Consider the following 13457-nt stretch of genomic DNA (forward strand, 5'->3'; position numbering starts at 1 on the left):
ACAAACAAACAAGAGTTAATAAGATAACACAGAGGAAATTCTGTGGCTTATGCTTAAAAACAGTTTTAAAATGCTGTAGAGATTGGGAGGTAGGTCCCCTAAGATTCTTGGCCCTGGTGCACATGCACCCTCTCCCAGTTCGTCCATCAAACACTGCCTTGAGCTGAGGATGCAGCTCAGTGATAGAGCACTTGCCTATCATATGTGAGGCTATGGGTTCAATCCCCAGCCCATGAAAGAAACATTGCCATGAAGGAAACCTGTAGATGTAATGAAGGTCCCAAATCAGCCTGTGCAGGTAGACCTGACCTGATTTCACAAGACCTTTAAATTTGGACCTAAAGGCCATTTAGGGGTTAAGAGATCTGCAGCATGGAGGGGTTTGAAGTACGAGTTTGCCATTACTGGCTTAAAGACAGAAGGGGCCACAAAACAAGGAATGCAAGCAGCTTCTAAGAAATGAAAGTGGCTCCCAATCAACCCACAGCAAAATAAGGACTTCATTTCTGCCACTGCAAGGAATTAAATCTGCCAATAACCTAAATGAGCCTAGAAGGAGGTCCTTCACCAGGGATCAGGATGAAAACTCAGCTTGGCAGGCACTTTGATCTCAACTACAATTGTCATTCCATCTTTTTTTTGGTACCAGGGTTTGAACCCAGAGCCTCATGCATGCTAAGCACATGCTCTACCACTGCAATACCCCTCACACAAATGCACTTTGGTACACACAAGAAAGTAACACTGACTGCCTCACTTACAATTGAAAGAGAAACCACAACTTATGAGTACTCTGACTCATAAAAGAGATAAACTAAGCAAACCAAACCACAATGCATCACAGACTATCTAAACTCAAAACTAGATCCTTCAGATCCACATATTCCAAAAAGACTTCAGGCAAATTAATTTAACAGTAACTCGGCACAGACATTAGATCTGATCTAACATTAGAGCTTTATGAGTTTTAACAACTCACCTAGTTTACAAATTCTAAGTGATGCTTTCCCAGATTACAAACTTTCAGCTAAAATCGTTAACTGTCACTAATCTAACAGTGCCCAATGTTTCCTAACTGCTTCCCCTTTTGAGAGACCACTAGGTTCCTCTGCTTATTGAAACAAATTAAATAAACCTAACTTTTTAAAAAATATATTTTTAGTTGTTGATGGACACAATACCTTTATTTTATTTGTTTATTTATATGTGTTGCTGAGGATTGAACCCAGGGCCTCACACATGCAAGGCAAGCACTCTACTATTGAGCCACAACCCTAGCCCCAAACCTAACTTTTTAAAAAAAGTACAAATACATCCTTCCTGGTGTTTGGTCAGTGGGCTTTCACAACTGGAATTTCCACTAAGATTCAGCCATGCCCCTTGCTTCTGGTGAGACCCACATTTACAAAGTCCTGTGCATAATCAAGACCACTTGAGCACCCTGCTCAGGATGACCCTGCCTGTGATAATGAGTGAGCAGGATACTTCTGTTGAGCAGTGAGCATCAAGGTGATGCTGAGTCCCCTGACTTTTTCAAGTCTTATCAGACTGCTTTGTTCTTGAGTGAAATCTGGCTTCTCCATAATGAAAAGGAAGTTCACAAAGACAGGACAGACATGAGCCTAGTAAGTCCATCCCCACAGGCTGGCAAATTCAGATCTCAGAGATCTGTCTTAGGGCAAACTTTGCCTTAGTCCTTATAATCCTAAGAAATGTTTTGTTCAGTTCTGTCTGTCTGGAGCTGCTCTTAGTTAATGACAGCTGGTCTTTGGTGTCACATTGTGTCTTTTAAAGATGTGTGATTACAAACATCTACTTCCTACTGTAAGTCATGTGAAGTTTTCTCAGTCTGTGTCTCTTGGGGGCCTCTCCTGCCCACTTTCTTCATGTTTTATGATTATGAGTACAATTCAACAAATGGCGTGATTTCACCAAGGAAAAATCAAAACCTACAAATGGCCTCTCAGAGAACTTTAAACATTGACAAATTTTTTAATTTATTTTTGTTTTTTCTGGTACTGGGGATCTAATTCAGGGGCACTCTATCACTTAGTTACATCCCCAGCCCATTTTTAAAACTTTTATTTTGAGACAGGTCTCACTAAGTTACTGAGGCTGATCTCAAACTTGGGATCCTCCTGCCTCAGTTGCACATCAGCCTGGGCAACATAGTGAAACCCTGTGTCTAAAATAAATAAATAAATAGATAGATAGGTAGGTAGGTAGGTAGATAACAATAATAATAAATAAACTGTGCTTCAACACTTGGGTGTCTTTCAGATTAAAGAAAATATACATTCATGTATAAAGGCTGACTGTAAAAATATTTTTATCTCTTGGTTTAAATAGGCTTTGTACTGATGAAGTTCATAATACACTTCATAGGATAAATAAATGGAAAGCCTGTACGTGTGTTAGTGTCCTCACTTCAGGATAATCAGTGACTTAAATCCTTATAAAACTGATTATGTACTTTACTATAATAGGAGGTTCCACTCTTTCATCTGACAATGCCAGTTAATATAATAAATTAACTAAAGCCTACAGTCTCATCAACCCTAAGTGGTTTCTGCTTCTTTCTTACATTCACCTGAAGTTCCCAGCTAAACATCAGTAATTGAGTCTTGTGGATGACATATCAAAAGAACTTCTGTAAATATTTGTATCATGCTTTCATAATTACTGATTCTACAGACAGTAAATTATTCATGTATTGCTCACATCATTATTATGAAGAGACACTGTAGCTGAGTCAGGATTTCTAGAATTGTTTTGGTCCAGAAGCAGAACATACAGCGAACAAACTATTTACATCCAAGATCACCTGAACAAATCAGAATCTCCCAAATGGAAAATGCTACTGATTACCATGTACTTTGGATGACTTTATCTTTTATCCTCTTGGTTATTTTCTTCTTTCTCCAGTGGTCCAAGAGTCGCTGGTCTAGACTGTCAATAAAGACCCCTTCCTTTATTCTAGTATATATATCAAGACCTTTACTCATGACAATTACCAAATATTGGATGTAATTCACACTCTTGCAAATGTGAACAATCCATTTTCAAAATTTAAAAAAATATTTATTTGGTTACTAAAGGAAGATTCAAATAGATTTTGAGATATATGGGACATTATTTCAAACTTTAATAATAATTTTTGTCTGAGTTTTTGTCTGTTGCAGACTCGTAGTGTGTTACCTCCAGAGTCGTTATACCAATCAATGCAATAAATGATCATCTAAGACATTTAAGAAAAAGAAAAAAATGGCCCAGTGCTTTAAATGTCAAAATATCTAGCACTGAAAGCTTGATAAACATTTACAACCTATCAAATAATGATTCAAAGCTTGCTTCATCAACTCCCCTAAATGGTAAATCCTCCAATTTAGCTGAAGAATGATCAGAAGCAGAGGCTGAGAATTGAAACAGAAACTACAGATTGCTCACAAATGCTCAGAAAAATACTGCTTGCAAAACAGATAAACAGAACCAAACCAAACCACAAAGTATACTGCAGACTTTCTAAGCTAAAATCTTTTAAAAAATACCAGCTCTCCAAGACACAAAGGTTCCAACACCATAAAATAAAATAATCTAACACCAACTTCTCAGGGATTCACATGGACTAAAGAAAAAAACCACTGACAATATATTCAAATAACTCACCCAAACTATAGATTCTAGCCAAACCCTGACCAGATCTCCAACTTGAATTGAAAGTGCTGCAACTTTTTAATTAATTTATTTTATTTTACTTTATTTTATTGTTTGCAGCACTGGGGATTGAACCCTGGGTCTCACATATGCTAGGCAAGCACAATGTCACTGAGCTACACTGCCAGTCCCTGCAACCTCTTTTTAGCCAAAGTAAATCATCTGCATGAAGTCCAGAATTTTATAGTTCAGCCTCCACAGCTTTTTGTTTTTTATTTTTTAATTTGTTCTTGTTATTTATACACGACAGTAGAATGTATTTTGACATATTGTACACAAATGGAACACAGGTTCTCTTTCCTCTGGCCGACCACGGTCACAACTTTTTTAAAGTAGGGTTTATTTAGGGACTATATGCTGCACCCACCGACATGCTGAATTTGATAAGCTCTGACATGTTTACATTTGTTAAACTATTACTCCAATCAAGGTAAGAAACATTTCCACCACCATGAAAAGATCTAGACAATCATCATTGGTTTGCTTTTTATCAGTGCAGATTCATTTGCACTTTCTAAAGTTTTACATTAATGAACTATGCAGTATGTGTCTGGCTTTTTTTACTGAGCATAATGATTTTGTGATTTATCCATACCTTGCATGAGTCAATCGGTTTGTATCTTTTTATTTGCTAAGCAGTATTCCATTGTGAGTATATACCATATTAAGATTTTCCATTTACCTACTGGGTATTTCCTGACTTGAGCTATTGTAACTAAACACGCTATAAACATCTGTGTATGAATCTTGTGTTTTCATTTCTCTTGGGTAAATACCTAGGAGTAGAATGCCAGGGTAGTATGGGGAAGTGTATAATTAACATACTATGAAACTGCCAATTTTCTAAAGCAGTTTCACAATTTTACATTTCTAACAGCAGTGTTCCAGTCACTTATATATCCCTGCCAGAACTTGGTCAGTGTCTTTTAATTTCAGTCATTCTCTTAGTTATGTAGTAGCATCTCATTTCCCCAATAGTTAATGATTTTGAATGTCTTCTTGTATGTTACTGGCCATTTGTATATTTTCACTTGTGACTTATCTGTTTAAAACTTTTGCCTATTTTAAAATTTTTGCTGGTTTTCCACTTATTAGTGAATTGTAAGTTCCTCATATATTCTGGATATCAGTTCTTCATAAGACATACATAGTGTGGCTTGCTTTTTCCTTTTCTTAATGAAACATCTTTAGAAGAATAAGATTTTAATTTAATGAAACCCAATTACCAATGTTTATGATGCATGCTTTTTGGGACCTAAGAAAACTGTGTCTACCCTAAAATCACAAATATTTCTCCTCTATTTTCTTTTAGAAATTTATAAATACTTCATCTCTCCAAGACCCAACTCCTATGGCTTGAGGATAAGGATTTCAACTTGCAAATTTGGGAGTGTCACACAGACATTCAAACCATAGTACCATATAAGTCATTAACACTTTTTCTTTATAAATTAGAGTAGTATGGCATAGGGTAGAATGAAAACAATCTCTCTCTGAAAGACCACTAAAGTCCAAACAACAACTACATAGGTAAAACACACAACAAATAACATTCATATGCAAGATATACCATGGAAACAAATGTATTTTGTATAATTTTAGTTAACTATAACTCCCTTTTTCTCATACACACACCAAAGTAACAGTGAAGTTGTCATTAGAGGTAATCCTGAATCTACTCTAATTCTTTTTTTTTTTTTTTTAATATTTATTTTTTAGTTATCGGCGGATACAACATCTTTGTTTTGTATGTGGTGCTGAGGATCGAACCCAGGCCGCAGGCATGCCAGGCGAGCGCGCTACCACTTGAGCCACATCCCCAGCCCCTCTACTCTAATTCTTAAACAGACACAAAATCATTCAAGATTTCAAAACCTGTTGGTAACAAACTAATTACAACACACTTCACACCTGTATTGCACTGGGGAATAGTAAGAAACTTGCAGTTCTGTTTTTAAAAAGCTAAAAATAATAAATCACTAACTCTACCTGTTTGGTATCAACTTCAATATGTGAAACATAATGCCACAAGATAAAACTGCACTCTTCTTTATAACAATGAAACAGTTTATTTTTGTAACAGTTACTTAAAGAGGATGGTTGGTGACCTCCTTAATTTGATTTAAAAGCAGCAAACTCTGAAGAAATCTACTGAGCACAATTAACACCACCTTCCTCTTTTCCTAATAACAACAGCTAGGAAAGACTGGTGTAGAATCACAAACTTATGTTTCTTTCCGGAACTCAAACATTTCAGTCTCATCTCTAACACCAGTTGAGGAGATTTATAATTTCAATCCAGTCATTCAGTGTCATCCTTCTAAAGGCCGAAAGACTGCACATTATCAATTGAAAAAAAATTCAATAACTAAATAGATCTAAGGTTTTAATAGCTAACCTCCATAGTACCTGGGGAGAATAATGATATTTGTTAAAAGTTAAATTTGGAATCTTGAGCAAACAAAGGGTTATACAGGTAAAATTTTTAAATGCTTAGGGGGAAATACTAGGGAAATAATTATATTCTAGTTAAATAATTATTTATCTTGTACCTAGCACATGCTCACATATTCACACACTAGGGGTAATGTGTAAAATATACAAGTTTAACATGCGGAGTTTACCTTGGAGAACATTATGCTCTAGTTAAGTAAGCAAATAATTCACATAAAACAAGATAGAGTATACCCACAGAAACATGAAATAATACATTGCATGGTAAAGACTAAGTACAGAAAATTATAAGGGGAATCAAACATGAAATCAAGGAAGGTACGAATTTGAGCCTGGGGGTAAGTTTTCTGGCAGGTCCAAAGCTACTTCTACACTTTAAGGAATTTGTTACAGCAAACACCCACCCCTGTATCAAAATAAAGGAATACTACAAGGGAGAAAACAGAAAATTCCAGTAAATACTGTGTGTAAGAACATTTTAGCTGAGCATGATAGCACATGCCTGTAATTCCAGCAGCTCAGGAGGCTGAGGCAGGAGCCAGCCTCAGCAACCTAGAGAGGTCCTGAGCAACTTGGCAAGACCATCTCAAAATAAAATATAAAAAGGGCTAGGGTTGTAACTCAGTGGCTAAGCACCCCTGGGTTCAAACTCCAATACAAAAATAATATTTATTTACTTATTTATTTAGTACTGGGGATTGAACCCAGGGGTGCTTAACCTCTGAGTCACATCCCCAGCCCTTTTTATATTTTATTTTGAGACAGGGTCTCACTAAGCTACTTAGGTCCTCCCTTAGTTGCTGAGGCTGGCTTCAAACTTGGGATCCTCCTGCCTCTCAGCCTTTTAAGTTTTCCATATTCATTTCAAATATATATGTACACGTGTTTGTGGAGGGGGGTGATACTGGGGATTTAATTCTGGGGTGCTGAACTGCTAAGTCCTTTTTCAGTTTTTAATTTTGAGACAGGGTCTCTCTAAGTTGTTTAGGGCCTTGCTAAGTTACTGAGGCTGGCTTTCAACTTGAAATCCTCCTGCCTCAGCCTCTCAAGTCACTGGGATTACAAAAGTGCACCACTATGCCTGGCTCAAACTGCATTTTTATATTTAACATAGCTTTCAAGATCAGAAATAGAGCCATGTTACCATTTTTTTCTTCATGTTTTTTATGAGCTCCACAGGTAATTTTGTTTGGTAACCAGAACTGAAAACCATCATTCTAAGACAATTCATCTGTTAACGTTCCCAAACCTTGATTCTACCATGTGTCAGTTCCTGTTAGATTACCTTTATTTTAACAGAAATTCTTTTACAAGGCTTCTAACTCAGAAGCCAAAACCTTAATAAAACTAGGCCTGCACATGATTTAAAACAAAAACCAAATTATAAAAATTAGTTTCTAGTGGGCAAAGGGTATTGGTGTGGCTATAAGGGGAAATAATGTAAGAGAAGTCTTAGGCTGACAGCCTGTTCAGTGTCTTTTTTTTTTTTTTATTCTTTCTGTTGATGCTGAAGATCATGCATGCTAGCTGAGCACTCTACAATTGAGCTGCACCCTCTGCCCACTGTGGGGTATTTTGATTGTTCTGGTAGGCAAGGCTAATACATGTGTACTGCATGGATAGACACACACACAATGGAGTGCATGTGTGATATAAAATAAGAAAAAAAAAAAAACTCTGGATTATGCCAATGTCAATTTCTTGGTTTTGCTATAGTACTATAATAGTATGTGAGGTTGATGCAGTGGCCAAAGGGGGCTTGTGGGAGGGTTTTTTGAAACTTCCTGTATATTTCTTTGCAACATCCCTGAATCTATAATTATCAACATGAAAATAAAATTTTCAAAACTCAGTTTCTAAAGTTCATTGAAGAAATTCTGCAACTTTTCACCATCAAATTCAACTCAATATACTGCTATAATATACACCCACTACGTAAACAATGTATATATGCTGGTAATATAAGTAAAATCTGATGCAAATCTGCATAAAAAAAGGCCATGTTGGGGATAACCATTTAAATCCTGAAATATGAAAGACATGCCTGAAAAGTTACTGGCCTATGAGCTGCTATTTTAAGATGACTGTATGGCCTAAGCCTCCTGGGATACTAGGGTTTACCTAAATAGCTACCTCGGGTTGACTACAAATGACTCTGCTTTCATGCTATTTTAAGCTAGCAAGCCTGCCCTACTTTTGCAAACTCATTTCCTAATCTGCTCACCTGCCTTCCCAATCATGAAGCAGTTCAACACAGCTGAAGAGGTTATATTAAATATTATTGCTGAAAATAATATTGCCTTTCAGACTTTCATAACTTAATAGAACAAGTAATTTTATTTCAGTGATCTGATCAAGCTCTTTGAAATCATTCCCTCTGCAATTTGATGGTCACGGAGCTCACTTTCAAAGTAAGGCTAGGATATGGCCCTCCTAGAACCAACCAAATAATTACAACTCTCAGTGACAGTCAACAGAAACAATAACATTTTTTCCTAGACGGCATAAAGAGATACTTTCTTTGTGCAGTGCCATTTTTAAAAATTAGGCTATCTGTCATGTTGGAAACAAAGTCACATTTTCAACCTCATGGAATACTAGTTTGGTATATTTTGCTTATAATGTTTTTATTTGTCTTGTGGTTTTGCTTTTTAAAAAAATATGATAAGCCGAGTACAGTTGCACACGCCTATAATCCCAACACCTCAGGAGGATCTCAAGTTCAAAGCCAGCCCCAGCAACTTAGCAAGACCTTATCTCTAAATAAAATATATAAAAGGGCTGGGGATGTGGCTCAGTGGTTAAGCATCCCTGGTTCAATCCCTGGCACACACACACAAAAAAAGACAAATCATATTGTATATATTTATGGGATATGATGCTTTGATACATGTATATTATATGGAACAAACTAAAAAGCTCATTAACATACTCATCACCACAATTACCTGTCATTTTTATGGTGATAAATTTACTTATTTTGAAATATAAAACACATTAGTATTAATTATAGTCACTCTGCTGTGCGACAGACCTCAAAACCTATTCTTCCTATCTGAAACTCTGTATCCTTTAACAACTCCCCATTCCTCTCATCACCCCCAGGCCTCTTGTAACCATCAGTCTACTTTCTACTTTTGAGTTCAATTCTACTAGATTCTATATGTGAGATCAAGCAGTATTTTTGTCTCTCTATGCCTAGCTTATTTCACTTAATATTTTATCTTCCAGATTCATCCATGTTGCCACAAATGGCAGGATGTCCCCCCTTTTTAAAGCTGAATGCTAGCCATTGTGTATGTATGTACTGGACACTCAGTGTTGATGGACACTCAGGTTGACTGTATAATTTGGCTACTGTGAGTAATGCTGCAATGAACATGGGACACAGATACACCTTCAGCACACTGCTTTCAGTTTCTCTGGATAGAGCCCAGCAGTGGGATTACTGGATCATATGGCAGTTCTATTTTTAGTTCTCTGAGGAGCCTCCACACAACAGAAACAATAACTTCTATACTGACATCATATATTTTGCATAAAATAATACACAATACTAAAAAACAACCAACTTGCTACCATGGATAAATCCACTTTTATTACTCCAGTCATACACTAAAACCACTCTGTTTCACTTTAAAATTTCCACAAAGCCCTAGGTCATAAGAATAACAAAACCTAAGTGCCCACACTGGAAGAACACAAATTAAGTCTCATCTCTTTAGGCCACTGATCACAAAGTTTAAAACTTTAAAGGACCATCAATTTACAGAGTGTGAGAGCAGATATTTCACACCAGACATGATCTACAGTTTAGTCAACTGCTCTTTTTCTAGTGGTATTAGTCATAGGCAGCTCCATAGGTTTAATTTTCTGTTACATTTTTAGGAAGCTATTATATACTATACTGTGTGAATACATTTCATGCAGTATTTAAGTTTCTAAGTATAACCAGAAATGACAGGAATTTATCAAATATTTGTTTATGAGTACATGATTTCCAAAAATTCTACATATGCTGCCAAAAAAGGAAAATTTCACCTTAAGTATTTTATTATTATTATTATTATTATTATTATTATTATTATTATTATTATTTTGGTACCAGGTATTGAACACAGAGCACTTAAACATTGAAACACATCCCCAACCCCATTTTTATATATTTTATTTAGAGATAAGGTCTCACTGAGTTACTTAGGGCTTTGCTAAGTTGTTGAGGCTGGTTTTGAAATTGTGATCCTTCTGCCTCAGCCTCCTGAGACGCTGGATTGACAGGTATGCACCACCACACCTGGCCCTTTAAGTATTTTAGGTTTAAATCCTTTCAAAGCTAACAAAACTAAGGTGGGAAAATATACAACACTTGGGTGTGTGGCGGGAAGAATCCTGTGGCACTCTACCACTGTACTACATCCCCAGGCCTTTTAATTTTTTTTATTTTTAAAATTTGAGACTATTGTGCTAAGATGCTCAGGCTGACCTCAGACTTGCAATCCTCCTCCTTCACTCTCCCAAGTTGCTGGGTACAACATATTACTTTAAAATCTTCATTTAACATATGCTAACTTAAATAAAACAGATATGCTGTCAAATTTCACAAGATTCAAGATTAACTGTTTTTCCCATGGTGCTGGGGATCAATTTAGATACCTGAGCATACTTAGGCAGGTACTCTACCACTGAACTATATTCTCAGACCCAGGATAACTTATTTGCTTGTTTGGGTACTGGAGATTAAACCCAGGGGTGCTCTACACCTGAGCTACATCTCCAGCTTTTTATTTATTTATTATTTATTATTACTATTTTTTTTTTTTTTTGGAAACAGGCTTTCCCTAAATTGCTGAGGTTAGCTCCCAATTTGCCACCCTCCTGCCTCAGCCTCCTTAGTAGCTGGAACTATAGGTGTATACCAGCATGCCTGTCCTCTCTCTCCCATTTTAAATTTGTGGCAAGGAGAATAAATAACAAAGACCACACAACTAGGAATTGGCAGAGACTATGCTCTTTTCTACAGCCTTTATAAAGTGTTTCTTATGCCTGCATTTACTTAAACATTTTCTATGCACTTAACCATTTACACCAGGTACTGTGTTCAGCACTAAGGATTCAGTTATTGCCCTTGAAAAGAACCATGTTGTGTGAACAAAAGACATGAAAACCACTTTTTCCCCCTTTGGTGTTGATGATATAACCTAGAGCCTCGCACATGTTAGCAAGTGCTTTACCACTAAACTACATCACCTTCTTGTGCTTGACATCTTTGTGAGCACTTCCTGCCGGGGGATAAACTCAACTGATGAACAGGCTTGCACCTTGCATCACCATCAATGACGAACAGTTGAGTTTATCCCCCTGCATGCTACACCTCTCCAGCCTTGCACTAAGTTTTCTTCCTTCATACTTCATACCCCCATCCCCAACCCACTTTGTCACTGCTTGTACATCCCTGGAATGCTTTATAATGAATGGGCTCTTTGTCTTACTTCTGTATAGAATCTTGTCCCACAGCTTGCTTTTTTCCTACCTGTTTATGAGTTAGCTAAGAGGATTTCTGAGAAGATTTCTCTCCTCTGCCAGGTGGCTGTAGAGAGTAATGGTTTGTAGAATGTGGACATTGATGTCAGACATACCTAGATTCAAATTCTTTTAGTAGCTGCATGACCATGGACAAATTAACCTTGTTTTGCCTCAGTTTGCCTATCTGTATGAGAAGTTTAATAAAACCTAGTTTACTGGGTCAAATAAACTACAAGTGTACAGCAGGAGCACAGGGGAAGTTCTGCATACATGTCAGCTGCTGTGGTAATCACCATCATCATTATCATCATCGATAGCTATTAAAAGATCTCTTATGAGTTGCCACAATCTCAATGCTTTACAAACTTTTAAGAATGTTTGGAGCCTGGAGCAGTGGCGCCTGTAACCCCATCAGCTCTGGAAGCTAAGGCAGGAGGATTGTGAGTTCAAAGCCAGCCTCAGCAATTTAGCAAGGCCCTAAGTAACTCAGTGAGACCATGTCTCTAAATAAAATATTTTAAAAGGACTGAGGAAGTGCCCCTGGGTTCAATGGATTCAATAATCCCTGGTACCATCCCCCCCCCAAAAAAAATTTGGGGCTGGGCATGCAGCAGCAACGGCAAAGCACTTGCCTAGCATGTACAAGGCCCCAGGTTCAAGCCCTAGTAAACGTAAGTCCTTTCAGGGCTCTGTGAGTTTACTCGATGTATGAATCTCAAATAGCATCAATTTCTAATATTTCAAAAGTTCAGCAGCTTGTTACAATTGTAAGTTAAACAAATGTTGTTGACAAATACAACGGATATACACTATAACACTTATTGACATTGAAAATTTATACTTAAAAATGGTTCTGAATTGGTATTCTAATAAATTATTAGTGTGCTGCCCTGAAAACTAAATAAGAGTATTAGCACTTTCAAACCATCACAGAAAATATTTAATTAAAATTACAAAAATTATGCTAAAATAATATGCAATATTTTCATCATAAAAGCTTTAAATGGACCAGGTGTGGTGGCGCATGCCTGTAATCCCAGCGGCTCAGGAGGCTGAGCCAGGAGAATTAAGAGTTCAAAGCCAACCTCAGCAACTTTGTGAGGCCCTAAGCAACTCAGTGAGACCCTGTCTCTAAGTAAAATACAAAATGGGGCTGGAAATGTGGTTCAGTGGTTGAGTGCCCCTCAGTTCAATCCCCAGAACCACTCCCCTGCCACACACACCCAAAAAAAAGCTTTAAATGTATGATCCATTTTTCTTTAAATTCAAAATATGCCAACAGATAGAAATGTAGAAAAGTATTAAAAGCAGTTATATCTGGACGTAAGGAATATAAAGTCTTTGTTTTCTTCCCTTAATGCCTTTCAAATTTTATGATTGATTGGGTTATGTTATTTTTAAAAAGGGAAAAGAATATTTTAGGGCATCAAGAGCAATGGAAATAAATGAATTATAGATACTAGAGGCTGAAAGGAGGTAGTGTGTACTCATGGAAATGGCTATACTACTCTTCTTAAACATCTTTTAAGAAAGTCACAGCCACTTTATCCTAAAGCCAGAACGTTAAGGAGTCAGTAGTAGCACAGGACATGGGGAATATACAGCCTGTCTGAATTCCAAGAGAATGAGACAAAAGGGGCCAGCAGCTTACTGAAAAGACGCCTGACTTTCAGTCATAGACCCTATTCAGCCACCAAACGACAAACTTAAGAGAATGGATTCCCCATGTCAGTATTGTAATTTCTGCAGGAATTTCCTTGTTGCTT

This window comes from Marmota marmota, unplaced genomic scaffold, assembly GCF_001458135.2.
Source record: "Marmota marmota marmota unplaced genomic scaffold, marMar, whole genome shotgun sequence".
NCBI classification, from domain to species: domain Eukaryota; kingdom Metazoa; phylum Chordata; class Mammalia; order Rodentia; family Sciuridae; genus Marmota; species Marmota marmota.